This window comes from Berghia stephanieae, chromosome 14 (assembly GCF_034508935.2).
Source record: "Berghia stephanieae isolate SIO BIC M18660-M18661 chromosome 14, UCSD_Bste_1.3, whole genome shotgun sequence".
Classification (NCBI taxonomy): Eukaryota; Metazoa; Mollusca; class Gastropoda; order Nudibranchia; family Aeolidiidae; genus Berghia; species Berghia stephanieae.
This window is the reverse complement of record NC_088373.1, coordinates 25866388-25879373: the sequence shown is the minus strand read 5'-3', so window position 1 is coordinate 25879373 and position 12986 is coordinate 25866388. Positions and strand designations below refer to the sequence as shown.

The 12986-nt window shown below is 38.2% G+C and overlaps 1 protein-coding gene across 2 annotated transcripts in view; it reads right to left on the bottom strand.

The window, feature by feature from the left end:
* LOC144959632 (uncharacterized) overlaps window positions 1-5637 on the bottom strand; it is a 34151-nt gene extending 28514 nt beyond the window's left edge. The window contains exon 1 of one of the 2 annotated variants that reach the window (XM_078892283.1): window positions 5511-5637. The gene's annotated coding sequence lies outside the window, so the exon portion shown is untranslated. Of the gene's footprint in view, window positions 1-350; window positions 620-5510 lie in introns of those variants that run through there. The other variant, XM_078892284.1, reaches the window with a different exon arrangement.
* Window positions 5638-12986: the final 7349 nt, after the last annotated feature.

The window sequence follows — 12986 nt, the reverse complement described above, 5'->3', positions numbered from 1 at the left end:
CCAACCACGAAAACAATTAGGCAAGGAAAAACAAAACAATAAGAGAGAGAGAGAGAGAGAGAGAGAGAGAGAGAGAGAGAGAGAGAGAGACCCAAGGGGTTTTCCAGCAGACTGGTGAGCAATGCGCATGCGCGACTTGCATACAACACGGTTGACTAGGCCAAGACCCTCGGCCTCTGATATCGACGAAGTTTCGCTTACAAAAACATCAACTGCAGTCCCTCGTATTCCACTAATATATAAAAGTAGTAACGCTAGTAATAGTAATTATAGCCACAGCCATTATGTACATTTAAATATACCAAAAATAAACAAGGACATTGAGTTCTGTATTTTTTATCTTTAATTACCTGAACCGTCCAATGAAAAGACGGCAAATGGATCGTCATTGAGAAATGTCCATACAGAAAACAATGCAGGGTTCGCAAGAATTAAGCAAAATACACAAGTTAAAACATCAATATAGCTCCACCCCGCGTTGTATTTGGCACCATCAATATTTACAAAGCTGTAATATATCCATTGAATACAGAAAAACACAATAAAACATGTTTTAAAACCTCCAGATAGAATGTATGACGACCCACGTGAGTTTCAGGTGGTAATGTTTATGTCACATGACTATCATGATTCAGCTTGCAACACTCATGAAACCGAGCGCTGCTTAGCCAATCAGCGACAGCATACCTAGGTCACGAAGGTTGTTGCTGGGGCGCGTTGCTAAAAATAATAATCGCCGGAAGCTCCTGGGGGGCGACGGCAAAAACGTTCTTGCCGACTGCCACAGCGCAAAGCACTCGGTGGAGACTTGAAACGAGTGAGATGGGGAGGACGGATAATCGGAAGGAATGCTTGCCTTCACTTATCGATATCGTGAATAAATTTAGGGTAAAAAAAAATCTTAATCGATACGGCGATAAAACGCACGACATTTTATGAAGTGCATCAAAGAATATAATACGAATGTTATTATAATCTTTGAGTGCATTCTTTCTTATGTATTTAACTACACTGGTCAATGCATATCATGCAAGCCGCGTAAAAAACATAAAACAGTAAATAAAATAAACATCTCGCAATATGAGTATTGGTTTTGGCAGGAAGAAACAATTTGAATAATAGTTTTGATCTGTCGTGGGCCATAGGCTGGAGAGAGCTACATTTGATTTTGTGAAACGTATTTGTTCTATAATGTATTCTTTTGTGTGTGTGTGTGTCAAAATTATTTTTTAAACTTCCTATTTTTTCCCCTTAAACGAATCGACACTCGGGACCTTTTTTAGATCGGACAAACCAGGCAAGACAATATATAAAGTGAACTTGAACTATCAAAATCGGGGAGGTGATCTTTGACCTTTTCGAGTAAGAGGTCACATTATTTTACTGTCTTCTCTCAACACATAGGTGTCTGGTCTTTTCTTGGAATAAGACAATTTGGTTTAGCCTTAGCACACGTTTGAGGTACATTGGGGCGAGTTGGTTGAATGGAGAGGACATTGTTTTGCTGCATAACCCGGTAGAAACAAAAAAATCTCAAGTATATTATGGAACTAATTTTCTTCTTTCGTTAAAGGGAACATATCTATATAACAGAGGATGTTATGTACACGAACAAATACAACAACAAAAAAAAAAGGGGGGGGGGGGGGGGATTTAATCAGTCAAGCTTTACAGTACTTTAATATTCAAAACGACTGTGACTGTGGCGTGTTATTTATTTGCCTGGGGGGATGGGTGAGGGGGTTTAAAGGCGCATGCATACAATATAGTAGTTCATTAACCCAATCTTCATCTAGGAAAAAAATAATAATGGTGTCTCATCGTGTACTAATACACAGCTTAGGAAAAATAACATTTTTTTTTTAAAGAAAAAAAAAGCATAGTCGAGCAAAGGCTAAAATGTGACGGACGGGATTAAAACGAATTTTGATTACATAAAACGTCTGGATCAAATACGAATCCAGAGTTGTTGCAATGTCTATTCCTGTACAGACCTGCCACATGCAATGTTAACAACAACAAAAATCGGTTTATTTATGATGGAAAATGATAATATCTCATTGGCGTTACTGTCACCCTTTTCTTTAAATATGTATATGTATCGTGAATTGTCACTTTAAATACTAAGATAGGTAATGATATAGTGTAGTTCAATTACATCACATATAATCCATTTCTGAGTAAAGTTACGATTATTATTATTATTATTGTTATTAAATGACACAATATCACTGATTTAAATCAAAAATTAAACTTTAAAATCCAGACTTAGTCAAATTAGAACCCCCAAAATTCCGATTAAATCTCTATAAGTGATAAGTCTTTATATATAATATGCAGTCTGGTTGATTCTGAGACATTTAAAACGATTATTTTCATTCCTGATTTTTGCCAAGGTTGTCACGCAGTTGTAGAGAAATCATCATCATTTTCATTGTCTTTATCATCATGACAAAAAGAATCAGAGAAAAGCATTTGTTTTTTACTTTGGAACGTGTCAATACGAGAACCAAAAACTCTTTGAATTTGAAGTGTGTTGTGATAACGGTAACTTAACTCTCTCCAGTTCACCAAGATTGAAAATCAAACAATAATGAAGCTTCAGCATCACAACAATGCGCATCCAAAAACCAACAATAAGAGGATGCCATTGTCAAATTCCAGACTTGCTCCATCAGCTTTTCACGCTTCTCCGAGCTCAAACAGCATTTAATGGCTCATCTATATATAACACCACCACAATTGAAAAATCAAGGCAAATGTGTGCAGATAGTGTACAAAAAGAAAGAGCGCATGAATTTTCATAAATGGAATGGAAAGATGGATTGCTTGTTGGCAAACTGTGTCACAAGATATTTCAATTAAGAGGAAAAATAAATTTACCATGACAAAGGTGACAATTAAAGGTGACACTCTGTAATACAAGGCTACCATTGGTGACAATATCAGTACAAAAATGATGATTTCAAAATTTCAACCACTTATTTTCCAATCATTATCTTCCATTCAACCGCAAAGAAAATCACATCTCAGACAACTATGGAGCTAAATCTTTAATTAGACATGGTCTTCCATACATTGTGGAGAGTATTAAAACTTCATTGAATTACTGTTTTCAAAATAAAGACCAAAAACAAGGATACTTAAAATTTGTTCCTTTAAAGAGCTGGGCGTCTTAGATTACAAAATAACCTACTACCTACTGCTGAAAAGCAAAAAAGTATATTTCCACTCCAAAAAAGAATGCAGAAAAATTATAGTTTCAGATTAGATTTAATCTCCATGCACAAGACAATTGACTTTTTGTTTACTCACAAATAAAGAAGCATATTTCCACATATTCAATTATCTTCATAATTGATCTAAATAATATTTTAGTTCCCAGGATTATAATTTGATGGCTTTGCCAATCTATAGATTATTTCTAAACCCCTGAATAAAACAAGTTTGATAAGACATGACTGTGACAGTGAATAATGACAGCTCTGAAACTTAAATCCTGAATTATCTAGGAGCAACGTGCAGCAAAGTTTGGGGTCCGATAACTCGGTATAGCACTCGCTTCATAAGCAAAAGGACAGAGATCGATCCCGGGTGAAGTCAATATTTTTTTCAGACCCACCCACCCCCACCCCCTGTCATCTAGCAGTGATTGGGTAGCTGGGTATGTTAGATCTGGTGGGAAGTACTTTGCGACAGACTAGTGTCCCATCCAAAGGTGGCAAGCAATTGCTATTGTCCATTTCACACTATAGAAACCAAGATAGACTCTGGATCAATGGGCATAATGGCTCTAAAGGACTGCTGCATTCAGCAGAGATGGTCATGACAAATCAGAGGCGTGAGGAAAAGGAGAGTTATACGGCAAAGCAAAATCTCAAACATATGTCTAACGACAGTTTTCATTTTTCCCTGATTGCAACTTACAGATGTGAAAACTGGCTGTTAAAATCTGAAAAAAAAATTGAGGTCTTTAATATGCACTTCCGCATGAAAAACCTGTCAGTATCATGGGTACACAAAACAACGAATAACAAAAAAAGTTTTTTAAAAACAGAGGTGGAATAAAAGCAAGTCATCTAATTGCAAACTGAAAAGTCAAAAAGTTGTAATCTCGAAAATGTACAGGCACATGAAAGTCAATTGACATGAAACTCCTAAGAGGAAAAAGAGAGCGTTCAGAAGATGGAAGGCAAAACATCAATAATCAAATGAGAGACAGACTTGCCATAATGCCAATCCTTTGCTTTTGGTCGAATCTTAATTTTTTTTTTTGATTTATGCTTTATTTCTTTCCCCAGATATTTTGCCTTTACTAATACCAATAAAATTCTTTTTTTTTATTAATGGATGAATTTTTGCTTTTTAAAAACCCTTTAATGTTGTGGTTTCGAAATGAATTTTAAGAGGGGTATAATCATTATCATTGATTGATTTTAGATTTTTACAAAAAAGGTAGGATTATAAAATCACAAGATCATTTATGTTTGGGGGTGCAGAAGGGCGCCCCCCCCCCCCCCAATATTTAGAATTTTGATTAACATACATTTTTTAGAGGCAAAATAGATGAAATATCAATATCAAAGTCAAAGGGAGATAATTAAATTGTATTTTTGATATGTGTAACTGCCTGATTAGTCTCAAACACATATTTTAAAATTAAAAAGCTCAGACTCTACTTTTTTTTGTATGGGCATGTCTGGAAGGAAAGATGATATCGACGATTGAAATTGAAAGCTGGCTTGAGGTTTATTACAGACGCAGCCAGACTTCACAAGATGGGAACAAATTCAGAAGTCAGAATAGTTTGGCTTTCTAACTCCAGGAAGTCAGTCCAAATGATGTACTACTGGAATAGTTATTTAAGATTAGCCTTATAGTATTAGTTGAGAGGACTGAGAACCTTCCCATGGGGGGAACTGGTACCAGGGCCAGGGCGGGACTGAGTTTTTGAATGGCCTGAAGGCGTCTTCTAGATAGTGATAGTCCAACATACATAAATTGATTTTAAAATGTAATACTAATACAGTACATCATGCTCCTGGAGCTAATTACATTATAAGAGAAAGAGAGAGGCACAATTTTAACTTTATTTGACAATAGAATCAAAAGGAAAGATGCATTATTATTACTGACTGAGACAGACGGAACTGGACTTGAATTGCACTGCAATGGAGACAGAGGAGAGGTGGAAGTGGGATTGTACTCTCATAACTTGAAAGTGAAAGGCGCCAGAAAAATGCAGCAGATTTTTTTAAAATGTATGTTTGATTTGATTATTGACAGTCCAGCATACTAGATGGGGAATCGATCTAATCTAGACTTTTGTTGAAGTTGTGTTCTGTGATGTGTAAGGTCTTGCCGCCTTCCTTGGAGAAGCCGTGAGAGAGGATAGTGAGATAGACGTCTAGTAGAAAGAGGGTAAGGGAGGGGAGTGGCATTCCTTTCCTCGCAAAATCATAACTGTCTAAGATCAGAAAATTACTATATTTTACAACAATTAGACTTACGTTATTTGAAGATAGACGATATTGTTACTCCATTCCAAATTTGTTTTCACTATCTAGACGGAAGAAAACCACTCTAATTATTTGGGAAGTTGTGTCGGGTAGTGATGGGCACAAACGACTAATCGATAATAATATCGATGTCAGATATTGTCGAATATATCTCGATATTAAAAACTATTTTATTCGATTGCCCAAAAAATACTATCATCATTAGCATTGATTATACTAGACTTCAAAATATTTATGTTGACGTTGAACAGTGGACTTCGTCTTCAGCATCAGATCGAAGACTGTTTTATTTATTTATTTATTTTTTATTTGAGATTATTTTCATTATTGATTTTCAAAGCAATTGGACAAAGGCCGATCAGCATATAAACAGTTCGGATTTGTTTGTTTTGTAATAATGTTTTGGGTTGTTTTGTTTTTTTCTCATAGTAATAATTTGTTTTTGTTTGTGTTTTTGTCTTGTTTTTTTTTTTTTTTTTTTTTTTTTGTTTTGTTTTGTTTTGTTTTTTTTTTGCGGCCGGGGGGGGGGGGGGGGGGGGGGGGGGGGGGGGGGGGGTTGTTTCTGTTTATTTCTTTCTTTAAAAAAAAGGAATTGTACGCACGTTTCATTCGACGCCAGTAAAAAGAGAAATGTTCAAATCGGTCAAACTATTTTGATTTTACTACCAGGCACTTAATTTAAACAAATAAGACCAACGGGGCGAGATGAATATGCGCTTGGCTAAGAAGCGCATAACCTTGCCATCCGGAAGTATAACGGACGAACACACAAAACTGTATGTAACCATGATCGTTTAGAGTTTTGTTAATACAGTTTAGTGAGAATTACTCATAAACGCGGATGGCAAAAAACAATAATAAAGACTCGAGTGATGTCAACTTCATTCTATCTATAGATAGAAAGAAGTTGACGTCACTCGGGTCTTTGTTATTTTTTTTTTTTTTTTGCATCCGCGTTTATGAGTAATTCTCACTTAAGATAAAATTCATTCATGGTTTCACAGAGTTTTGTGTGTTGCTCTGTTATACTTCCGAATGGCAATGTTGTGAGCTTCTTAGCCAAACGCATACTATCTATATACTTATAGCTTGCCTGACATCACCAAAAAGTACTTCACTAACCCTGCCACACGGTATCCTTGTAGGTGGTACCATTAAAAAATAATAAAAATTGAGCTTTTATATAGTGCAATATCCCCTAAATGTGCTCAAAGCGCTTTACATGGGGCCCTGACCAACAGCAACATGTAACATTTAGGACGGGACATGACGCCTGTTAGGTGATATTACATTTTTTTCCGGACACAGACAACGCTGTTAACGGCCAGATATTCATTTCACACCTGAGTAGGGGAGACCGGGGCAAGTTCGTCCACTTTTAGTCATTTTGTATCACTGATAAGTCAATTACTGATGGAATACAATGGGATTTGGTGACGTATCACTTTAATTCATTCTGATTTAAAACATGCCTTTGGTTTTTAAATATACACAAAATTGATGCATTTATTAACGAAATAAGATCATGACTTCAGGTGGGCGAATGTGCCCCGTCACTGGGGTAAGTTCGCCCAGGGTTGGGGCACATTCGACCACCTGGGGCAAGTTCGCCCATGGTATAAAATTCAGAAGATACATACATGAATCAATTCGATATTTACTATAATGTAGTGGAATTAAGTGAAAGAAATAATTACAAACACATATCAATAAAATAAAAAATACACTGATCCGATATATGTGGCATTACTATTCTTTACCAATCAATACAAATAGTCTGAATTATCTGAATCATTACAGTTATGGCATACATAATAGAAACATTTCTTATTGTCTCCAACACATTGTTCATGTGACCATTGTTTACATTCTAAGCACTGAACCCATGTCTCCCTATTGCTGTCTGACCATGGTGATAAGCAAATCAAACAATACCATTCATCACTTTCTGAATCCGATGAATTATCAAGCAGACGCCGCTTATCTTTTCCTTTTATAGTTGCCTTTCCCCCCCCCCCCCCCCCCCCCCCCCCCCCCAATAGCCTTCCCTTTCAGTGCAGTTTTTTTCTTTATCTTCGCCAAATGCTCTTCTTCTATTCTATTCTTTTCTGGTGTATCTGTAAGGATACAACTCTTCCGCTTTTTCCTCCCCCCTGGTGCTCTTTTTCTAGGCGGTGCTTTCGGATGTGGCCTAATTAATTCAGGCGAAAAAGAGTTTGAAGTTCCAGGTTGAACCAGCGAGAGAGGAATAGATTGCTGGCATGAAGGTCCAGGCTGGGGCAGAGATGAAGGAATAGATTGCTGGCATGAAGGTCCAGGCTGGGGCAGAAATGGAGGAATAGATTGCTGGCATGAAGGTCCAGGCTGGGGCAGAGATGGAGGAATAGATTGCTGGCAAGAAGGTCCAGGCTGGGGCAGAGATGGAGGAATAGATTGCTGGCATGAAGGTCCAGGCTGGGGCAGAGATGGAGGAATAGATTGCTGGCATGAAGGTCCAGGCTGGGACAGAGATGGAGGAATAGATTGCTGGCATGAAGGTCCAGGCTGGGGCAGAAATGGAGGAATAGATTGCTGGCATGAAGGTCCAGGCTGGGACAGAGATGGAGGAATAGATTGCTGGCATGAAGGTCCAGGCTGGGACAGAAATGGAGGAATAGATTGCTGGCATGAAGGTCCAGGCTGGGGCAGAGATGAAGGAATAGATTGCTGGCATGAAGGTCGGAAGGTCCTGGGTTCGAGCCCCGCTCGGCGCATAATTGAGTCCTTGGAAAATGCTCTTTACTCACATTCTCTCAGGTGTAAAATGAGTACCTGGCCGTCAACAGCGTTATCTCAGGCGAAAAAAAATTATATAATATCGCCTAGCAAGCGCCCTGTCTCCTTCTACATGTTTTGTGTTGCTGTTGGCCAGAGGCCCTTTGTAAAGCGCTTTGATCCAGGGTCCCTGACCATGGCCCTCTATAGTACTATAGAGCAGAGGCGTGGCTACATTGGTTGATTTGGTGCCTGGCACCGCATCCGTCTTTTAAAAATGGATTATAGCATTTAAAAAAAAACAAACTAAAACTGAGAAATAATATATACCGCCTCTTACTTCTTTGAGTAAGTCTTTTCTTGAATTTTTTTTTCTTCTTCTTTTTTTTTTTTTTTGTATTTACAAATATAGCATGTTTTAGGTCATTTTATTCTGATTCTGGCAGCACCTTATAATGTAAGGCCACGCCACTGTATAGAGGACCATGGTCCCTCACCAACATCAACACGTAGCATGTAGAACGAGACGTGACATGTTTATTCCTACAAAGACAATCCTTTTACACATGAGTACGGGGATCGAATCTGAGTAAAGAGCCTTTGCACCGAGAGAGGCTCGAACCCAGGACCTTCCGATCCGAAAGCGAGTGTCATACCATTAGACCACATACCCACAGCTATGAATACATTTGAAAAATATACAGGCCGTCTTGAACTCATAAACGAGCAAGAAGGGCATCTCATTTTAAGCATTTAATTTAATTACCATGGAAAAGACACGTATACAAAGTTTTGACCAGTAAACTCGTTCTTCAATTATCGATCGATTTAAATGACCCCCCATCTAGGTCTAACTACTAATAATAGTCCAACATACATAAATTGGTTTTAAAATGTAATAATAGACAGTATGCAGATGACGTCACTCAGGCCTTTGTTATTGTTTTTGCCATCCGCGTTTGTGAGTTGTTCTCACTCAACTGTATTAATCAGACTATAAAAGTTCATGGTTACACAGAGTTTGTGTGTTGGTCCGTTATACTTCCGGATGGCAATGTTGTGAACTCCTTGCCCAAGCGCATTCTATCTATACATCATGCTCCTGGAGCTTATTACATTATAAGAGAAAGAGAGAGGCACTCACTTACTTACTTATCCGAACCAGCGACCACCTGAGCTCTAGCCCTTCGGTCATGTGCCATGACGTAGAAGTTAGACGTCTTTTGTAGTTGTTCCAGGTGACTATAAAGTGTGTTACTGATGCTTGGATTTGGTGGGAGGAATGTTCTTCAAGAGGTTGACATTCAAGCAAGTGGTGTGTTACTGTTTCATTGGGGTGTTGACATAGGGGGCAGGAAGGGGGTGTGTCTTTTGTAATTTTGCTTTAATCGATTTAAATGACCCCCATCTAGGCAAAAAATTCTCAAACCTAGGACCTTGCGAGAATTTTTGAGGGCCGTTTATATCGATATATATATAATTTGAAGGACGAGTTTTCTGGCCAAATTTTAAAAATACGTGTCTTTCTAGAGTAGGCAGTTATTTCGTTTAAAAAAAAATGTGACGAGTATTTTTTTAAAAATCGCTTTAAATCTCTCTCTCTCTCTCTCTCTCTCTCTCTCTCTCTCTCTCTCTCTCTCTCTCTCTCTCTCTCTCTCTCTTCCTTTCTCCTTCTTTCTACCTCCCTTTCTCCTATCCCTCGCCCCCCCCCCCTACTTCCCTCTCTTGTTTATTTAAACGGGGGAGGGGAGGGAGGATAGGAGGGAATTTTTAATGTTTCAAGCCAGTGGCTTAACTTATGAAGCATTGTTGTTTATTGGTGGTATGTGTTTAGGTAAAATACTCACCCGTTCTGCCCGCCAGATGAAACATACTAACGCACAAAACGTTTAACCGTTAACCTCTTCATTAATTCTGAAGACCGATCCCGATGAAGCATAAAAAGATAAGAAAACAGAAAATAACCAATCAAGATCCCACTCCCTTATAAAAAAAACAACAATCAAAACAAACAAACAAACAAAAACACACACAAACAAACAAAACAAAAATAAAATAAGATTTAGGAAAAGAAAAAAAACTAAAAGGAAAAAAAAAAGGGTCATCATTTCACGGGAGATAAACCAAGTTATTTAAATTAACATGACAAACTCGGAAGGTTATATCCCTTGAATCAGGAAACTTGACTGCATCATTTTCTATGTTGCCTTGTTCAAAACGCGTTCCCCTCAAAATGTCAATCTCTTTCTTTCTTTCTTTTTTTGTTTGTTTGTTTGTTTGTTTGTTTTTGTTTTGTCGTGGTTGGTCAAAGGGCATGCGTGGATCAAATAGAAGGGGATGGAGGGTGGGGGTAGTGGGGGGGGGGAGGGGGTACATTTTGGCTAAACTTCAAAAGAATTGAGCAATTTGACCAAAGAAGTGTGTGTGTGTGTGTGTGTGTGGGGGGGGGGGGGGTGTCAGCAATTCGACCAATCCGCAGAAAGGTTGCGCATTTTGGGCATTTCCATTAGGGTGCATCGGTTTCGGCAAATGTGACCGACAAAAATTGAATTTCCTTCTTTTGATGGAATTTAGTAGTTCTGACATGACCTCCAGCTCTTCCAATATGCTGTTATTCGTTCTTCTTTTCTTTCCAGCTTACCCTCATCACTCATCATCCTTCTGTAAAACCACATTTCATTTCATCATAGTTTATAAGTTTTACGTCTTTGTTCTTAAGGCTCCATCCTTCTGTAAAACCACATTTCATTTCATCATAGTTTATACGTTTTAAGTCTTTGTTCTTAAGGCTCCATCCTTCTGCGCCGTAGGCCATCGCTGTCCACACCAATACTTTGACTAATTTAATTTTCATATTCTGCCATATAGATTTGTCTTTCCAGATCAGATATTGTTTAGAGAGGTCATTCTGTTTTTCGCCATTGCAATTCGGTTGTTTATATCCATCCGAGCAGTCGCCATTTTGTGTTTTAATGGATCCCAAATATCTAAAATGAGACACACCTTCAATCTCTTCGTTTTTAATGAGTATGGTTTGATCTTTTACTTCTCCGATCTGCATTTTGTCATTTTGTATTTAGTTTGAGGCCTTTTAGCTCATCTGCGCTGTTTAGAGCATCAGTGTTGTTGCCTCTCAGTGGTTGTCAGTAATGATTGCGGTGTCATCAACATGTCTGAGAGTTGATATGTTTCACCACCTATTTTAATTCCCAAAATTTTCAGCAGCTGCTTCTCTCATTATTTGTTCGGTGTATGTGATGAATAGGTGTGGTGACAGAATGCAACCTTGTCTTACACCTGCTCCTATTGTGAAGCGTTCAGTGTGGTTATTGTTCCAGAGAATTCTAAGCTCCTGGTTTGTGCATAAAGATTGTATGAGGGCAACAAGGTGTGATTGGAAACTCATGTCGTGTAGGGTTTGAAAAAAGTTTTTTCCTGTTCAATACTGTCAAACGCTTTGCTGTAGTCTATGAAGATGATGTATGCCTCTTTGTGAATTCCATTTTGTTTTTCTATGATGACGAAGTGCGCAGAGCATGTCTCCAGTACTACCCCTCCATGGCCTGAAACCGCCCTGTTCTTCTGCTAGTTTTGTTTCTATTTTAGCTTTTATGACAACGGCTTGAATGGCGAGAGGTAGAAAGGCATCGTTTTCTGCCTGAGGCGCATCAGACCGTAGCCATCGTTAACTTATAGATAGTATGCAGATGACGCCACTCATGTCTTTGTTATTGTATTTTGCCATCCGCGTTTATGAGTAATGCTCACTGAACTGTATTAACCCGACTATAAACGTTCATGGATACACACAGTTTTGTGTGTTGGTCCGTTATACTTCCGGATGGCAATGTTATGAGCTTCTTAGCCAAGCGCATACTATCTATAGCCTGACACTGACCAAAAAATGACGTCAAAATGGCAGTCTTTGGCCACAAAAGAAAACAAATCGTGAGTTATATTCAATAGTTCAACCAATGGGACCACTTGTTTCCATAAGCACTACTAACGACAACTCACTAGGCGGTGCAAAAACCAAATAATGGCGTCAAAATGCCAGTCTTTTTGCCTTTCCGTGTCAGGCTATAACTTAACGATGCCTACGATCAGAGACTGAATTGATAAACGGCCATAACTGTCTGGAAGGCAATGCCAAATCACCGTCGTATTTCTTTGCCACAAAACCTGCACATGAAGATGACAAATAATAAAAAAAAGATGAAAGCTAAAATAGAAATTGTTTATTACAAAAATGTCAAAAACAGCCCCATAATTGCATTCGGGTGTCAGACCTGCCAACATGTGCACCGAGGTGCGTACCTATTTATCAACCTACTTTATTAATAACATTATAAGTTTACATCACAGCAATGATTTAGAAAGTTATCAAGAATGATTCCATGTATAAACTCCAATAGTGTACCTGGGAAAAAATAGTGAAAATTACTCAGAGCTGGATGGCAAAAACAATAACAAAGACCTGAGTGACGTTAACTTCGTTTTATCTATAGTCCGATTAATACAATTTACTAAGAACTACCCATAAAAATGGTTGGCTAAAAACAATAACAAAGACTTGAGTTACGTCAACTTCGTTCTATATATAGATAGTATGCGCTTGGTTAAGAATCTCACAACATTGCCATCCGGAGGTATAACGGACCAACACACAAAACTATGTGTAACCTTGAACGTTTATAGTCTGGTTAATAGAGT